The sequence below is a fragment of the Corvus kubaryi genome, unplaced genomic scaffold (assembly GCF_017639235.1).
Source record: "Corvus kubaryi isolate FWS band 111438036 unplaced genomic scaffold, C.kubaryi_AGA036_p1.0 37285, whole genome shotgun sequence".
NCBI lineage: Eukaryota > Metazoa > Chordata > Aves > Passeriformes > Corvidae > Corvus > Corvus kubaryi.
Genome location: NW_024581089.1, coordinates 140,698 through 157,465, shown reverse-complemented (window position 1 = coordinate 157,465; position 16,768 = coordinate 140,698). Strand labels below are relative to the sequence as shown.

Here is a 16,768-nt window from a genome sequence, read left to right as displayed (position 1 = left end):
TCTCCACTGCCACAGCTGTGGACACGTGTGTGGAATTAGACATGTGCTTGTGTTGGGGTGATCCAGCTTAGGAATCTTCTAGAAGAGTACTTACTTTGGGGAGGAGACCTCTTAACCTGGAGATCTCTTCCTGGTGCTGTCTTCTGCCTCCTCCTGGCAAAGTTTCTAGGGTTGGAGAGACGGTGTTTTTCATATTTGTAGCAGCAAGCTACATAATCGATAGTGAATTTAGTGGAATAATGAGTAGTGCTAGATGTTCTGTGGAGGTGACATTTCAGTAATGATACACTTCTCTGTTATTACCATACTTCTTGATGAAAAAACCCCACTGTAATTTGGGTAAATGAAAGTAAAAATAATTGCATTTGTCACTTGTTCCTATGTAAACTTGGAGGGAAAGAAAATGTCTGTGACATTTTCTGAGAATGCATGGATTTACTTGCCCTTGTGGCAGAGCTGTGTGTTTCGGTATTGAGGCAATTGAAAAGTAAGTACAGCATGACAGTGACTTTCACTTTGTATTATTACCCTACATCTCAACATGAGAATGTGAAGGACCACGCAGTTTCCTCTTGACACCCATTAATCTAACATTTTATTTGATGCCAAATGAATAATATAATGACTTTTTTTAATTTGGAAAAATGCTGAGTTCTGTCTCATGCTGGAGCTAAATTTTCAAGTGATGCTTAACAGAAATTTTCTACAGCTGGGTAGGATTATCTTCTTTGGAGAACTGCATATCTGCGTGATGTAGCCTACTTTCCTTTTTCTTAAAGTTACCCGATGTTGTAATTTTGAATATAGAAAATGTGCAGAAAATCTAGTCCTTCAGAAATTCATCTCAAGTATCCGAGAAAAGGTTTGGTTTTTGTTTTTTGGGTTTTTTGGTTTTTTTGTTTTTTTTTTTTTAAAGCCAGAGGCTCAAATAATGAGATAAATCCATCATGAGAAAAACAAGTAAGAGCAAGAGCCTGGTGGAGTTAGTTATACAGATTTTTGTGGTTACATACCTTGCTTTCAAGATTCTTACAGTTAGGATACATATCATAATGCTAGAGGCAAAAACTTGAAAGTCCTGAATTTAGGAGTAGTTAAAAAACAGGACAAACCTAAACCCACCCTTTCTTTCTGTGCCAAAAACCCCCAACCACAAACAACAAAAGAAACCTATTCCTATTTCTAGGATTGGAGTCAAGCTCGGTGCTGTAAGGAAATCCAAACCAAAAGAAATACTTCTAACATATGAAAATCCAGTGAGGATAGGGCAGATAGACACTGGAGATAACATTACAGCATTCTTGGTACTTTAGGGTCCTGGTAATGGAAATGATGTTTTTTACTCCACCTGCTCTCAGCAGTAGTGCTCTAAAAGCTCAATGACAGTCACCTGAAATCAAAGCATCTGTATTTTTTTTTTCTTATTAATTTTGTTCATTTCTAAGTGGAGAAAGAAAAGTCTTAGTTTTGGTCCTACAAAATAGGATTAAATTAATTTGCAGTATTTTATTAGGAACAACCTGGTTTTGCTGTGTGTCAGAGACTGGCACTAGCTTGCAGTGTAATCCTGCTTCTTGTTCCTTCCCAGTACATGGGGAGTGTGTGTGTATAGACAGCCATGAAGAACTGCATCCAAAGTTTAAAAATTCTTTCCAACTTACAGGATCCCACTTACTACCCCTTCAAAAACATGAAGACTTCATAATAGTGGATAAATTCACAATTCAATGTTAAAATTGAATCCTGTTTTTTATAGAGCTATTGTTTTTGCCTTGTTACCCTACCCTTCCCACCCAAAAAAAGTTTTTGCATATGCAGGTTCCAAGAGGAAACCAAACCCGGGCCTTTTCACTTAAGCATGGGATCAGTTGAAGTTTAATTTCCCCTATAAATGTGATATGGCAATAAAAAACCCTTGCCACAAAAATTGCAGAGGTCTGGAGAAAACACTTCACTGAAAAAGCTCAAGGTCTTGACTTCTTTGGTTATAAGAGGCAAACTGGTTTGACTTGGGTTATATTTAATGAATGAGTGTTAAAATTCCATGGTGTGAGAAGGTGGAAAGATCGAACTGGAGTTATTTTCTTTGTAAAAGTGACTTTGCTTTTAAGAGGAATAAACAGTATCAGTTTTTGAATACTTCTTTCTATACTTCTGATTCCCAGTGAAAAAGTATTTTGTTGCAGAACAAGAGGTTTTGACATACTTTTTCCATGCCATTAGGTAATAATAATTGAGATGAGGTGTTTCTGTTTGCTGGTCAATTGAGCTGGAGGAAACCATGTCATTCCCAGGGTTCTGCAGAGTGCAGGACCTGTCACAACAGCAGCCCTGCCTGCAGCACCACTGTAGAAGATGCCTCCAAGATCAATTCCACTTTCTGTTGCTTGTTGTCTTGCTGGCTCCCGCCCTGAGCACAGCTTTCGCACCACTGCCCTGTGCATGGGATCAGCTGAATCAACTCTGAGTTGCATCAAAACCTTCTAAGCAAGAATAATGTAGTGTCTGTGGTTGAGGGAGCAGGGCAGGATGACTCTTTCAGTGGGAGGATGTTAAGTGTAGTATAAAGCCACACCATTAGTCCTACCAACTTTTCCTGGCACCTGTCTTAAACACTGTCCTTTAGCTCAGGATTTACCATTTCTTTCTGCTTTTGGGTGCTTGGTCTGGTTTGTTAAAATGTCCTTTTTCAGAAATACTACTATGAGAAGCAGAGTGAGTGACAATAGATACAAAACACGGAACAGTAGTGGAGCTCCTGTGCTAGTCCTACTAGGTGTTGACTTTCACTTCCAAAGGAGCTGCCCAGTGCTCTTGTGTTTCTTCTGAGCAGCCTGGATGGAAAAATATGATGGGCTTCAGGACTGGGCCCTCAAAGAGTTAAATACACAGAAGTACTTATCAGTGAATATTTAGATCACGGAGGACTGAGACTGGACAAAGATAGAACATTACTGACAGCCAGGGGGTTTATGTTGGTAATGGACTGGAGAATATCTTCTATCTAGTAGTAGCAGTAAATTTTGACTTTGTAATTGTATTTTTCTGTTGTGTTTATGTTCTTAGTTGCATTGCTGTTGCTTTGCAAGAGGTGAGGTGTTCAATAAGTCTCTAAATGGGCTTTCTAGAACCATTACTTGTGTCTTTCATCATGTCCTGCAGCACTAGTCGGAGCTGACTTCCTAATAATCACAAATATCTTGAAGATTAAATACAGGTAATTTGTTGTCTTTTCCGAGGAAATGGTTACAAAATTCAATGTCTTACTGACTTATTGCTGGGCTCTGGCCCATAGACCACTTCTCAATGACATGGATAGTTCCAGTTTGAAAAGTGTGTTATACAGGCTTTGTCCTGTCCTCGAAGGCTTTGGTTCGTAAGGGCAGGGCTTTCTAGTCTTTTTTCTGTCTGTAAAATGTCATTGAATGTCATGGTATGATCTACATAAAAATGGTAATGATGAGCTCACAGTGTGTGTATATCCCTGGGGAGAGAAGCAACTCCTGCCTGCTGTCCCTGATGCCCAGATGGTGGTGACTCTTAAAAGACGTGTTTGCATCCTCTTTGAGCACCAAAACGGCATAATTTGTCAGCCTTTGCCACTTTTGGGTATTAAACAATCAAATTTAACAAATTTCACAGTTTGTTTGTTTAAATATTTTTTTTTTTCAAATGCCAAACCCCAGTAATTTTAATTTAACATTATCATGTGTATTTCCAACAGGTTGCTAAGTGGATTGGAATTTTATGCTGTTAAATGTTATTACAATTTAAGTTCTATAGTCCAAGAAGTTAATATATTATTATGGCTTTTATATAGTTTTTATATTTTTAATAGAATTAAATAACTAGAACTTTCAATTTGTTTCTAGTTTTATCCTGGTTGTTGTTTCACAAGGCCAGATTGGATGGGGCTCTGAGGAACCTAGTCTAGCAGAAAGTGTCCTTGCCCATGGTAGGTGTTAGAATGAGATGGTCTTCAAGGTCCCCTCCAACCTAAACCATTCTGTCATTCTCTAACCGTGCATCCTGCAGGGAACAAAACATGATTCTTCCTATTAGTGCAAATGAGGTTTTCAATTAAAAAACACCTTGAAGCAATTATTTTTCTTGACAGGTCTGATTTTTCCTTTGCCTCAGTGCATCACAGAACCTGACCAGAGCATTCCCATTCTGAGAACACAGCTTTAGCCAATGGAAACTGGAGCTCAGGGCTGGTCCCTCTGAGTGGGTCTCTATGGAGTGTCTGCATGAAGGCTGAGGGGTGAGGCAGGAACACAGTGCCAGGGCTTCAGGAAAGCTCAGAATGCTCTATATGGTCCAACTTCTCACAGTCTGGGTTCAGCACTCCAAAATTTGTGAGTGGTGAAATTTGAATGCCTCAGATCAGGAAAGGAACTGAACACAAACCTTACTCCTCCCAGGCAGCATGGCTTCACTATGTCCCAGCGAGTGCAAAGGAACAGCCAGCAACACATCTTGCAAAACCCTCTTCCTCCCTGAGAGGTACAAGCAGCACCCCTTAGCAAAGAAGGGTGGAAGAACTGTTAGTTTCTTGACCTGTTTGTTTCTTGACGATGATCAGCCTGTTTTCTTGTCTCTGAGCTTGCCCCTAACTCCAGACACTCCTGAACAAAAGATTCTCTTACACCTTAGCTTGGACATAACTTTCAGGAATCTCCAGGCTCTGGGTCCCACATGAGAACACCACAAGAACACAGGAAGCCTAAGGACCACGGAAGAGCTCCGCAGAAGTTTTCAAATCTGCAACATCAGAATTGTGGGAAAGCCGGATCCTTAACTCCCACTGGAGGTGCTCATGTCTTCGTTTAGATCCCACCTTAATTGTACAGCAAACTGTATACATTGGACTGAGCTAAATCAAGAAAAAACCTGCATACATCATTTACTTTAAGAGCTGAATATCATTAAAAGTCCCATAGCAACAGGAGCTGTAAGATACTCCCTCAAACACCTCAGGGAATGCCTAAATAACAAATATTTTAAAACAACAAAACAGAAAAAGCATGGAGGGAAAGTCTGATCCAGCTCCCCATGTTGTCATGGTGACTTCTCAGTCATTTATGTACTTCAGACACATTTAGAAAATAGCTACATTTTTCAGCCTTCCCAACCAAATAATGCAAGAAAGGGAAAAAAATCCTGCCAGCTTGTCCCAAGCCAAACATATGGCAACTGGATCCTTTGATCAGGCAGCACCCCTGAAATATTTTAACCAATACTATTCCTGCACTGTGAATCAGGTACTCAGACAACATGGAAACCGACATCAGCAGAAAATTCAAATTAATAATCCATCCAATCTATTCATCATACAAGATTCTGACCACACTTGGACCAGACAGGTTTCTACTTTCAGATTATTTAAAAAATAATTACTTAAAACATTTCATTCATCCCCCATTTGCAGACACTGTTTGCAAGCAATTGGTTTTCTGTTACCAAGTACTATGCATTCCACATGCTGCTGTTATCATACAGAGCAATCAAACAGCCTTAGCCAGCTCAAAAAGAATAAAATCCTCTCAACATCTACACACAAATGCTGCATAAATACGGATTTTAAAAAGCATAAAATCAATACCGCTCCTTATGGAGCTATATGGAAAGAGCAAATGTTTTACCACCAGCACTAAATTGCTCACACTCAGCAAGCACTGCCCAACACTGCCAAACCCCCCCACTTCTACACCAGGAAAAGGCTAATGCATAACACAGTCGAAGAGCAGGCATCTAGTAAGACACCATTTTCTACACAGTACCTGAAAAAGCATTACAGACTCCACAAGAAAGCGCTGTTTGAACAGATCACAGCATGCACTCTTACCAGCAGCTCGCCAGCCCAGCCTGGCCAGCCATATGCCCCTCGCCCACCCACCTCCCAGCATTCAGGAAATCACCGCATTCGCTTCACAGACAGACCATTCTGATGACCCCCACCCTCCCCGTTAATCAATTAATGAAGCAAGACTGTTTTTTCCTTACTAAGCAACGTACGGACACTAGGTCACTTGAAGGTTGCCTGTTCCTTCCTGCTGCAGGGCCTCCCAAATAAAAATTGCCCAGCCAAATTCAGGCTTTTTTTTTTTATATTCATTCAAAGCTGTAGGAATACACTCAGCCCTTGACAATGCCGGCTTGCATGATGAAAGAGCAAAAGTAGTTTTGAGGCTGCAGAATGCCTTCTCCAGGTTACCATGGAAATAAATGTGGGAAGGGGAGGGGGCTTCTCTGATGGCAATTGCTGCTACTCAGTGGAGATGTTCTAAAGCCTGACTGCGTGGGAGTATAGTCCAGGAGAAGAAAATGTGTTTTACTATTGCTACTATAATTTTACCTGCACTTCCTTTCATTTGCACCAAATTTCACATAGTTGAAAAGCATGAAACTTCCCTGAGATGCTGAGGGGACGCTGGTTGAAACAAGTACGATGTAAGATCCCTTCAATGATGAGCTGAAGAAACTTTATTTACATATTGGAATTTATACAGATGGGAATTAATGCTCAATTGCAATTAAAACTTGGTTGACAAAGATGAACCTGTTGCAGAGCTGAGGCTGTAACAAGGAAGACTATTTTCAGGAAGGCTTGATAAGGAACATCACCTTATCATTAAAACGCAGGGTAGCATTTCTCTTCCAAACAATTCTCACACACAGTGTGAAACAGATCACCTCAATGATCTTGTTGTCCCTTGCAGAACCGAGAAAAGGCCATCAATAAAAGCAGGGTGGGCACTGTGACCCACTGCTCCACACTGCTCCTCCATGAGAACCTGACTCTTACCACCGCCACCCTCCCCTTCCTTGGGTCTTGTCAGGGTCCCCATGGAAAGTAAACCAAAATAATCCATGGGAGGTGGAAGCTTGGCACCAAAATCCCAGGGAGAACAGCCAATACAACTTCATCAAACTGATTATATTTTATACAAATTTAATTAGTATTTTTAGGTTGGATATTAAGAAAATTCTTTCATTGAAACAGAATGGTTAAACATTAGAACAGGCTGACCAGAGCAGTGGTGCAGTCACTGTCCCTGGAAGTGTTCAAAAAACGAGCAGACGTGGCATTTGGTGACATGGTTTAGTGACCATCATAGGATTCAGTCAAAGGTTGGACTTGATGATCTTGGAGGTCTTTTCCAACCTCAGAAAGAGGTAAACGCTGCTCACTACAGTGACATTAACACAATGCTCCAACCAAAGTGCAATACTCACTCTCCAATATTTGCCACAAAGCAAAGTAACTTTCACAGTCATCAATTTACCACTGACTATTACCAATGTATTTAAATTTTGCACATCAAAAAATTCTCCAAGCGCTGTCTCTGAACACACAGAAAAAGTTTTTTAATAATAGTTAATTAATAGAGAGCTCTACCTTGGCACATTAGCCAGACCTCCTCCCTCCTCAGCCTCTCTGTAGAGGGCACCAAGAAGCCTGCGCCAACACAAAGACCGCTTTGATTTGCAAGCACAGCACCTAAAGGTGATGCACTCCAAAATCCACCATATATTTACTTATCATTTCCAATGGGCTTGTTTAGAAAGTTAAGCCAAAAAGAGAGGAGGTAATCAAGTTGTGGGCAATATAAAAGGACAGAGTACAGCTGGGGTGGAGATGCCGTGAGAAAAATTACAAGTCAGCTGGGCACAAAGCTGGAAAAACCTGTCAGGCTTTGGAGTTTTTGCAGAAATCCCCAGTTCTGGCTGCTCCACAGCTGCTCCAGCCAGCCCCCACAGCAGCTGCCTTCTCCCTTGAGCTCCCTCATCTCTCCAGTCCCACATCAGAGAAAAGGAGACACCACTGAAGTCCCAGTGCCCCGAGAGAAGTGGCTGATATCTTCTACACAAGTGGAGCCAGGGGAGAACTGGTGGAAGAAGTAACCTAGGCCAGGTCTGTTTGTGACTCCTCTCTCACTCGCAGAAATTTCTGCCCTAATCTAAATTGAGAGAAAAAAACAGTATGAAAACATGGTTTTTGCAACAACATGTCACAGCAGTAAGATGAATTAATACATTACATTTACATATATAGAATCCCAAGAACACATACTGCTGGCCCAGGAGTGGAGAAACCCGTCCTGGACCTGAGGGAAGGTCCATCTCCCTGTGAAGCGCAGAGTGAACAGTCCAACCAGTATATTTCCACTTGTTTTCCTCCTCAGCCAAATACAAGTTCAACATTTCTTTACAGGGCCACAAATCAAAAACCCCAATACAATAAAACACAAATCTCTTTTTATGATATCACAATAAAAATCAGTTTTGCTGATCATGCGTGACCACATGTGTACCACACAGTACAATTCTCCATGCTTTCCCAGGCCCCTACAGGTGGCCTCGCCATCAGGTCTTCATAACCACCAAGAGTAAAGTTTTACTCACAGCAAAATCTCAATTCATACGCAACATCAAGGAAGAACAGAATTAAATCTGCCAATGCAAACACAGCAAAGCGCTATAAAACACTAGCTGCTACACACAAGCAATGGGGAAGGGCTGAAAGGGCTTAAAAATCCAAACAGCCAGAAACCAGAGCAGCCCAAAGCCATGGGGCAGCTCTGCAGGGCTCACCTGGCATGGGCTTAGATGTTTCTGGCCGCATCCCCTCACACCATGCTGGCTTTCCACTGTGCCCCTCTCCCAGCTCCAGCAGGCACCAACTAGTGCAGGATGGGGAGAGTCTGGAGCAACTCAGATGTCCACTGTTTGGCCGGCAGCTGCCATCCTGATGCTTCTGCCCACTTGTCTCCTTCTCTCTAGGGACCAGTTTATGTGGCTAATAAATTTGGGAAAAACAGAAAGGAAAAGGAAAAAAAAATTGTATAGCTCTTTACCCCTTTTATTGACCACTCTGGAATGAGCCTGAGGAGCAAGAAGGGACAGAAAGCAAAATGAATAAACCTCACTTACTTAGGAAACCAGATTAAAAGCCACACCATCGACTACCAGGGAAGCTCAACAAGACCAGGGAGCAGCTCAGATTGATTATTCTTTCCTTTAAAAGGCAGCTGCCAGGGAGAGACAAAGGTAAACACTGAGGCTGAGCAGAAGGCCACGAAATTGCAGGGAGTGCATATTTTGATTATTAAAAGTCAAGAATATATTCATTTCTATATGTATATAAAAATTGCAGATATCCAGGTATGTCTGGAAAGGGCAGCCAGGAGATTTCTTTGAAACCTCCCTGAACAAACAAAAAAGCTTCACAGTTTTAGGCTTTCTAACAGCTAAATAGCAACAGACTGACCAGCCATCATTCCTGTGATTAAGTGGCTAAAACCACTGTGCTCCAGGAGAGGAACATACACATCATACCTCGTCTCCTAGTAACAAGGCAAGGTATCAGATGTGCAAAGCTGAGGGGGAAAAAAACATACTTTAGTCTTCTACTGTAAAATAATAAATAGAACAAAACTGACAAATGACTGGCTATTTATTATTACATGATCCTCCTGTAACCTTGTTGAAGTTTTTTATCAGACCTGTGTGTGTCCAAAGAAATGAAGAGTTAATCTCACAGTTGGTGGTATCTTTTAGATGACTGATAACCTCTTACTGGAAGAGCAAATATAAAATTTAAAAAAAAAACAAAAACAAAAACAACAACAACAACAAAAAAAAAAAAAAAACAAACACCAAAAAGAGGCTATTGTTAAGAGCAAATGATCATTTCAAATCATGTACCCAGCAAAACAGGGAACAAGTTGATACCTATTATTTGTTTACCCTATATTTTATTCTCTGACAACTACATTCACCTGCCAATGAAACAAAGGAAAAGTCAGCTTGCCTAACTGCAACACTGATATCTGTTGCAGACACTTGTGTTGCTGTGTATTCATACTATCAGTAGTTGCATGCACCAAAAATAAATTAAAAAAACCTAAGAAGATGCAACAAATCAGTCAAGCCACAGTGGAGCAAGCAAAATAGCATCATTTTTTTAAGGGGAGTAATATCTTTTAAATAACCAACAAAAAGATGTACAATTACTAATCCTTCTGAGAGCAGTACAAGTGCATCATGTTATCTGGTCCCTGGACAATGCCACTAGAAGGTGAAATGGTACACCAGCCCATGGAAATGGAAATTTACAGAGGTACCTGTTAGATCCAGGGACACTCTGTGATTTGCAATATGTATTTTTACAATTTTCTCCTCTGCAGAGCTGATTGGTTAGGAAGACAGAAAACTCAGGGTACTTTCGTGAGCCACACAGGTTTGCCCTAGTTTGACCTAGTCCAAGTCAGCTGAAAGGAAACTGAAGGGACTTTTTTTTAAAAGATGACTTTTCACAATTCTCCTTAAGTTTTCAACATTTTAAACCCCATCTCTGCTAACACCCAGCATTTCCTTCTCATATAGCAGCAGAAAAATTCCTCGTATGCACTAACAAGGCATATAGGTGCTACCCTACAGACCATGGCTGCTTTAAAATATGAGTTTAAAAAAGCTATATGAAACAGTGTTCATTAATTATTATTTCCCCCTGCATGTGCAATCACTATAGGAGCACTGCAACTTTAAAGCTTGATCATTCCAATCCACTAGGAGTTACCTTAGAGGCATTAAGACAGCAAGGGGGTTTTATCACTGTTCTGTTGCAAGAGAAACTTTTGAAAACCAAGTAACTTTTGAGAAAATGGAAGGAGCTCTGCTGTTAGTCACCTCTGCTGCCAAAATATATTCCTTTAAGAACTCAGCATCTTTTCTCTTTTAGACTTAAACAAACTAAACAGAAATTTTTGCCCTGGTCATACAAATTTCTGAAACTTATCTTAATTCCCCCTTAAGACCTGCAGTAAAAATAAAGAGAGAGGTTTAAATCACTTGCATGATATAAACGGTGGCAAAAGAAAGTTAAACACCCAAATAACTTCAGCTATTTAAATTGGGTAATTTTTCTCCTAAAACAAACAAAAAAGAAATTCCTCAATAAAGCTAGATGAATGGGTCTTTAGAGACCTTTGATCCAGCCATTTCATACCACATATTCAGTAAGTGTATTAAATTTCATTGTACTAATAATAGGTTATAATTACTATTGTCATACGGACAGGTAGTGCTGACCATTCCTTTAAGCACAAATGTTTCTGAGTTTCAATCTTGGGCTGCGTGCCCCCGAGTGTTCTGCTCTGGAATCACACCAGAAGAAAATCCAGAACCGAGCCAGCATGAAATGGGGAACAGGGGGAGCTGGAAGTCCAATTCAGTGAAATCTATCAGATACAAATATGAAAAGTATGATGTGCCTTTTCCTACTTTCATTTTATTTTCATGGTCAGAAAATGCTTTGCAAGTAAGTAGAACTTATTTTTATGATGTCATTGATGGGAGCTATATACTTCTTCCAAAACATTTAGAAAGGAGGAACAAAACTCAAAAGCTGAAACCATAAACTATGACATGCACATTTATTCACAGCTGACTTTGCAATTTCCAATTTGGTTTTTATTGGGACAAAACCTCATGGTCTCATTTCCTTCAGTTTCCAGTGAACTTCATTATTAAAACACAGGGTTTTAAATAGACCGTGACTTCACCCAAAAAACAAAGGTAGTCTTTGTGCAAGGGGAACCACAGTTGTGTGCTCTGAATGGTGCATAACACCCACAGCTTTAGAAAGAGCATGAGCCAGGCCAATTCTTTTTAATTTTTTATATGTAATTCTTAATTTTTAATATATGTATATATGCATCTGTACATTATACATACATATATACACACACATATATGCTTTGACAACCACTCCCTTTAATAACTTCAAACTTAAAAATATGTACTTTGCTGGTGTTACCATAATTGTTCATGATTAATTTTATGTATCATCTCTTTAAGAAAAATATTAATACAAATCTACTCACAAATAACACCACTGAACAATTTTCTTCCCAAAATCCCTATCACTGCTGCCATAGCAGACAGTGCACAGGAGCAGCACACTCTGCTCAGGTTCGTGACATCCTGAAGTCATCAGTGAGGAGAATGAACCTCTGCAATTAGCTGAATGCGTGTGTATGTATAATGTAGGCAACTTGCCTTCTGCATTTCCAGGGATTTGACAGTTTTTTGGAAGCTTGGGGATGTGGAACACCAGGGCTTGCTCTTGGTGAGAGCACTTTGATAACAGCTTGTTGGACCAGTGGCTAGTTTTAATTTTATTATTCCTACAAAGGCACCTAAAAATCCCAAAGGAAAGCAGAGCCCATCGAGATAGACACTGTACGAGTACTTACTAAAAACAGGCTTTGTTCACAGCTCAAACAAAGAAATGAAAGAAAGTAAAAAACAAAAGGAAAGTGCTGCCAAGGTTTCACAGCGGGAACAGAACTGTAGCAGGGACTCCTGGCCAGAGTCCTAACCGGTTCCTGCAACAGGGCTAACTCCTTTCAGCCCCAGTTAGTGAGCTGGTAGTATTGTTTCAAACAATAAGAAGTAAATAGGAGCCTTTGTTTTCCCACTCCACAAAGTAAATAACTGAAGTACATGTATTCTTGGTGCACACAACTCCTCCACATGGGAGACGTAGGCGAATTCTTGTGGGAATCCCCTACTAAAACACTGGCAGAACATCACTGGCACTACAGAAAGCGAATCTGTACATTAGTCACAGCCCAATGCAAACAGAATGTGCAATTCTTCAGGGAAAAAAAAAGTGAAGAATCACACAGAGACTGACATTGCGCAGAGAAGTTAGTATCATGATAGCATTTCATGCAAGAAATAGTAAAAAGAACAGAGTCTTATCCCATATGGATTCAGTTGCACTGAGCAGGAAGTGTATTTGAAAGAAGTCAGATTTAAACCAGTCCTGCCAAGCAAAGCATCAAGTTTTTCAAAGAATATACTTCCTCTTCATGCCACGCTGAAACAGGGTCATCCCACTGCTGCCATACAAGGTTTAATAGATCAAAGATTTTGTCCTCCACAAGTAGAAAAGCCTTGGATTGATTTTCACAAGTCCATTAAAAATTGTTTTTAAATATACTTGTTAGCACATGGAAAGAGGCAGGTGGGCTCATATAGGGATTTATATCAAAGTAACACTATCCAGAACAGAAATCATATTTCTGTAAGGATCTAGAATGTAAATATGAGGCGTCCAAAACAAGGACTAATTCCCATCCAAATTCCATAATACAGCAGCCTTAGCCAAAGAAAGTGGAAGGTTTCATTGAATTAACACCTATTTTTCATGACTAAAGGTGACATAACCCTGCAATAGAATCATAGAATCATTAAGGCTGGAAAAGATCCGGAAGATCAGTAAGTCCATTCACGAATGCAGCACCACCATGCTCACCATTAAACCATGTCCTCAAGTGCCACATCAATATTTTCTGAATGCTTCCAGGGATGGTGACTCCACCACTGCCCTGTGCAATCTGTCCAATGCTTCACTTTCAGTGAAGAAACTTTTCCCTAATATCCAATCTAAATCTTCCCTGATGGGGAAGAGGTCATTTCCTGTGGTCCTGTCCCTTGTTCCCTGGGAGCAGATCATGAATCCGCTCTGGCTGCACCCTCCTGTCAGGGAGCTGTGGAGAGATACAGTCTCCCCTGAGCCTCCTTTTCTTCAGGCTGAGCTCCCCAGCTCCCCCAGCCGCTCCTCGTCCTCCAGAACCTTCCCCAGCTCTGTTCTCTTTCCTGGACACACTCGAGACCCTCAAGGTCTTTCTTGTCATAAGGGACCCAAAACTGAACCCAGGATTCAAAGCACAGCCTCATCAGTGCCCAGCACAGGGGAAAAATAGGAGACTTCCCCTCTGTACTTCTTTTGGGCTCAGTGCAGCATCTCCTGCTGGAGCAGGCAGAATGCTACACTGCTTTCCTCTACTTAAACATTCAATTGGACCACCAGAGGTCTTCTTTCTCTTGCTTAGTTTCCAAATTAATTCAGAAACACCAAAAATGATGTTAAGACAAATTACTTTGCAGAAATTTGCACAGTAACAAAGAGCCTGTGATTATGTCAGCAATTTTCATATGGGCTATTGTTTTACTTCTGATTTATGAAAAAAGCTTTAACATTCAAAGCTTTATTCTGCAGCTTTTGCAATTAGCTGTACATATGTATGCTTTCATGAAAAACAAAGCAAAAGTTTTTTTGTTTAATTTTCCCTTTCAATTTATCTTTTGCTGTAAAGAAAAAGGTTACAATTCACTCAATTGCTCATTTCTCTTCCAGGCCTAAGAGGTACAAATGCCTTAGTTTCCTTGTCAGGAACCAGCAGCAGCACACTTGCCTGACATGGCAAATCCATGTATCTCACTCCATGCCAAGAGAAAACTTAAAGCTTTATAGATACAATTTAAAAAAAAAAAAAAAAAAAAAAAATCGACAAAATCCTACTAACTTCAGTATTGCATCAATCAAAAATCAGTGCCTGTACAAAGATCTGCGAAATTCAAATCAACTCAAGCCTGTAGTTTTTAGAGTCCTCATCTTGGATTTTGGAATGTGTTCAACCATAATTAATCAGGCTTAATAATAATCTTATTATACAAAAGGCGTTTTTAAAAACCCCCAAAAAATCCCGAAGCACTTCATGAAGTAACATTTCCATTCACGTGAAACAATATATCAATTACAGACATTCAAACACCTCCCAGATGAGATTTTGGAGGTTTTTGCTGAACGGACCCAGAAAAAACTACAAATCAAGAGACTCAGTTCTTTGAATTTTTCCAGCTGCTATTTTGGGCCCTGAGCATGGCAATTTGGAGAGAACTGCTCTGTGACCAGAGTCTGTCCTGAGCTGCTCTGGACCCAGAACAAGCTCAGTACCTGCAGAAGAAGGATTTACTTTTGTCCTTTGATTTTTCAAACAGCCATGAGACTACAACCTGGCTTGAGGAACAAGGTTGTAATGCACTTGTTTTGCACTAACTTGCCAATTTTATGGCACCCAGGACTTCTGGTTTGAATGTTGTTCTTTAAAGCACAGCCTCTCACACGGGTTTAAATGTTTGGCACAGGACAGCCCAAAGAGCTCTTTGTTGTAGCTTGCTGCCAAGAGATTTGGATTTGGGCTGGTTGTCGTTTGTTCCCTCCGTACTAATGACATCTTTTAGACGAACATTTGGCAATGCACTCTTGGCTCAAAACCCCCCACATTTTCTCAAGGAAATGTCCTTTCATATTAATAAATGAATATGAAAAATGAGGAGCTCTGTATGAAAAAGGTGGTAAACTACTGTACTGGTTATGAAACAAAGCAAAACTTGGACCTGTTGGACTACAGGAAAAAATGTAGGGCACAAGCGAAGACAGAAAAGGCAGAACACCACTTTCAAGAAATTCCCATGTTTCCCACAGTGAGAGAATGTGTGCAAATGGAGTCAAACAAACCACCCATGCCCTCAGTTAATGCCAACAGCACTAAAACAGAGCCGCACTGAACCACTCCGTGATTGGTGCCCCACTCCACTCTTCCCCGACCTGTAAAACACTATTTTCCACACAAGTAATTTCAAGTTCATATTAAGGTAAATATTTTGTTGCCCTTGGAACATTGCAGTCTTCTGCTTGCCTTCAAGAGCTGTTCAGATCTTTAATCCAAAAGAAAATAATTTTTATGCATCTTTTGCCCCCTTCAGTAGTACACCTTGAGAAGACTCTGGATCTTCTTGCTTGTAGTGAAACAAGTTGATTTTAAGAAGGACGATTTTCTGGACACTTGTAGTAAACCTTGCACAGCGGACAGAGCCCCAGGATTGCTGGGACTGGTACTGCAAACACATAATGACGCAGCTCCTCCACAGTCCCACAGGCACCCAGAAACTGCATCTGAGGCAGCAGTAATCTGCTGTCACTTATTAAGTTGAGCTTCAACAGATGTTTAAACAAAACTGAGGTTTATCATCAATAAATCTGTCATGCTCGCTTAGCTTTGCCTCTAATTAGGGATGCACAAACCCCCCTTGTTCAATTTCAAATCTCTTTTCAACACAGTTTAAAGGCTCAGTTTGTCTCAGTTACTTCTTTATGGTTTTGGTCTAATTCTTTTATGGGGTTCTGAGACAAAACTGAAGTGGAACAAAAGAGTTGACCATGAACACTATAAGAAAAGTTGTGAAGAAAGAGTGGAAGTGAAAAAGAAAAGATTCGGGGAACAGATGGTAAGGGAAGAGGGAGGGCAGCAAAGAATATGACAAATGCATACCATGGCCTGTAAACTATTTCATCCCAGCTTGGCTTTTGGGCAATCACATGCAGAATTTCTCTCTTTTAATATATGAGAGGTGGGGCAAGTAAAAAGGGAAGAGAGGTGAAGATGTGGGGTTTTTATCTCATGCACAAGATACACAACAAAGGGAAACCCAGATTTAAACTCCAAATGGTACAAATTATTGATTTCAATTTTGTCAACCCTCCAAACACAAACTTTGATGTCCCTCCAGGCATTTAACAGCTTTCCATGCTCCATTTGGGACTGTCCACCTCTCATCTAAAGGGAGGTATCCTGACAGTCTTACCTTGTAGCATCTCACCCAGACAGACTGCATAGGTTTACAAGCACCCCTTCTTCACTGTATTTCCAAATTGATCCCAGACTGAGCCTTCGTCTGAATTAGAAAACCTCTGAATATCTGCATGGGCTAAAGACAACATATATCATCTGAAAAATGTGGAAGTGTATACTAGCAAAAGGTAGCAAAAGTAGGCTTAAATCGTGCAACCAAAAATGAAATATTGCTCATTTGCAATGAACGCTACAAATGTGGGCCTCAGCTGAGG

The 16,768-nt window shown here is 40.4% G+C and overlaps 1 protein-coding gene across 5 annotated transcripts in view; it reads right to left on the bottom strand.

The window, feature by feature from the left end:
- Positions 1-16,768, bottom strand: part of FGD3 (FYVE, RhoGEF and PH domain containing 3) — a 102,570-nt gene that overhangs the window by 63,874 nt on the left and 21,928 nt on the right. The window contains exon 1 of one of the 5 annotated variants that reach the window (XM_042026617.1): positions 6,007-6,178. The exons of the other annotated variants lie outside the window; for them this stretch is intronic. The gene's annotated coding sequence lies outside the window, so the exon portion shown is untranslated. Of the gene's footprint in view, positions 1-6,006; positions 6,179-16,768 lie in introns of those variants that run through there. 5 annotated transcript variants of the gene reach the window in all.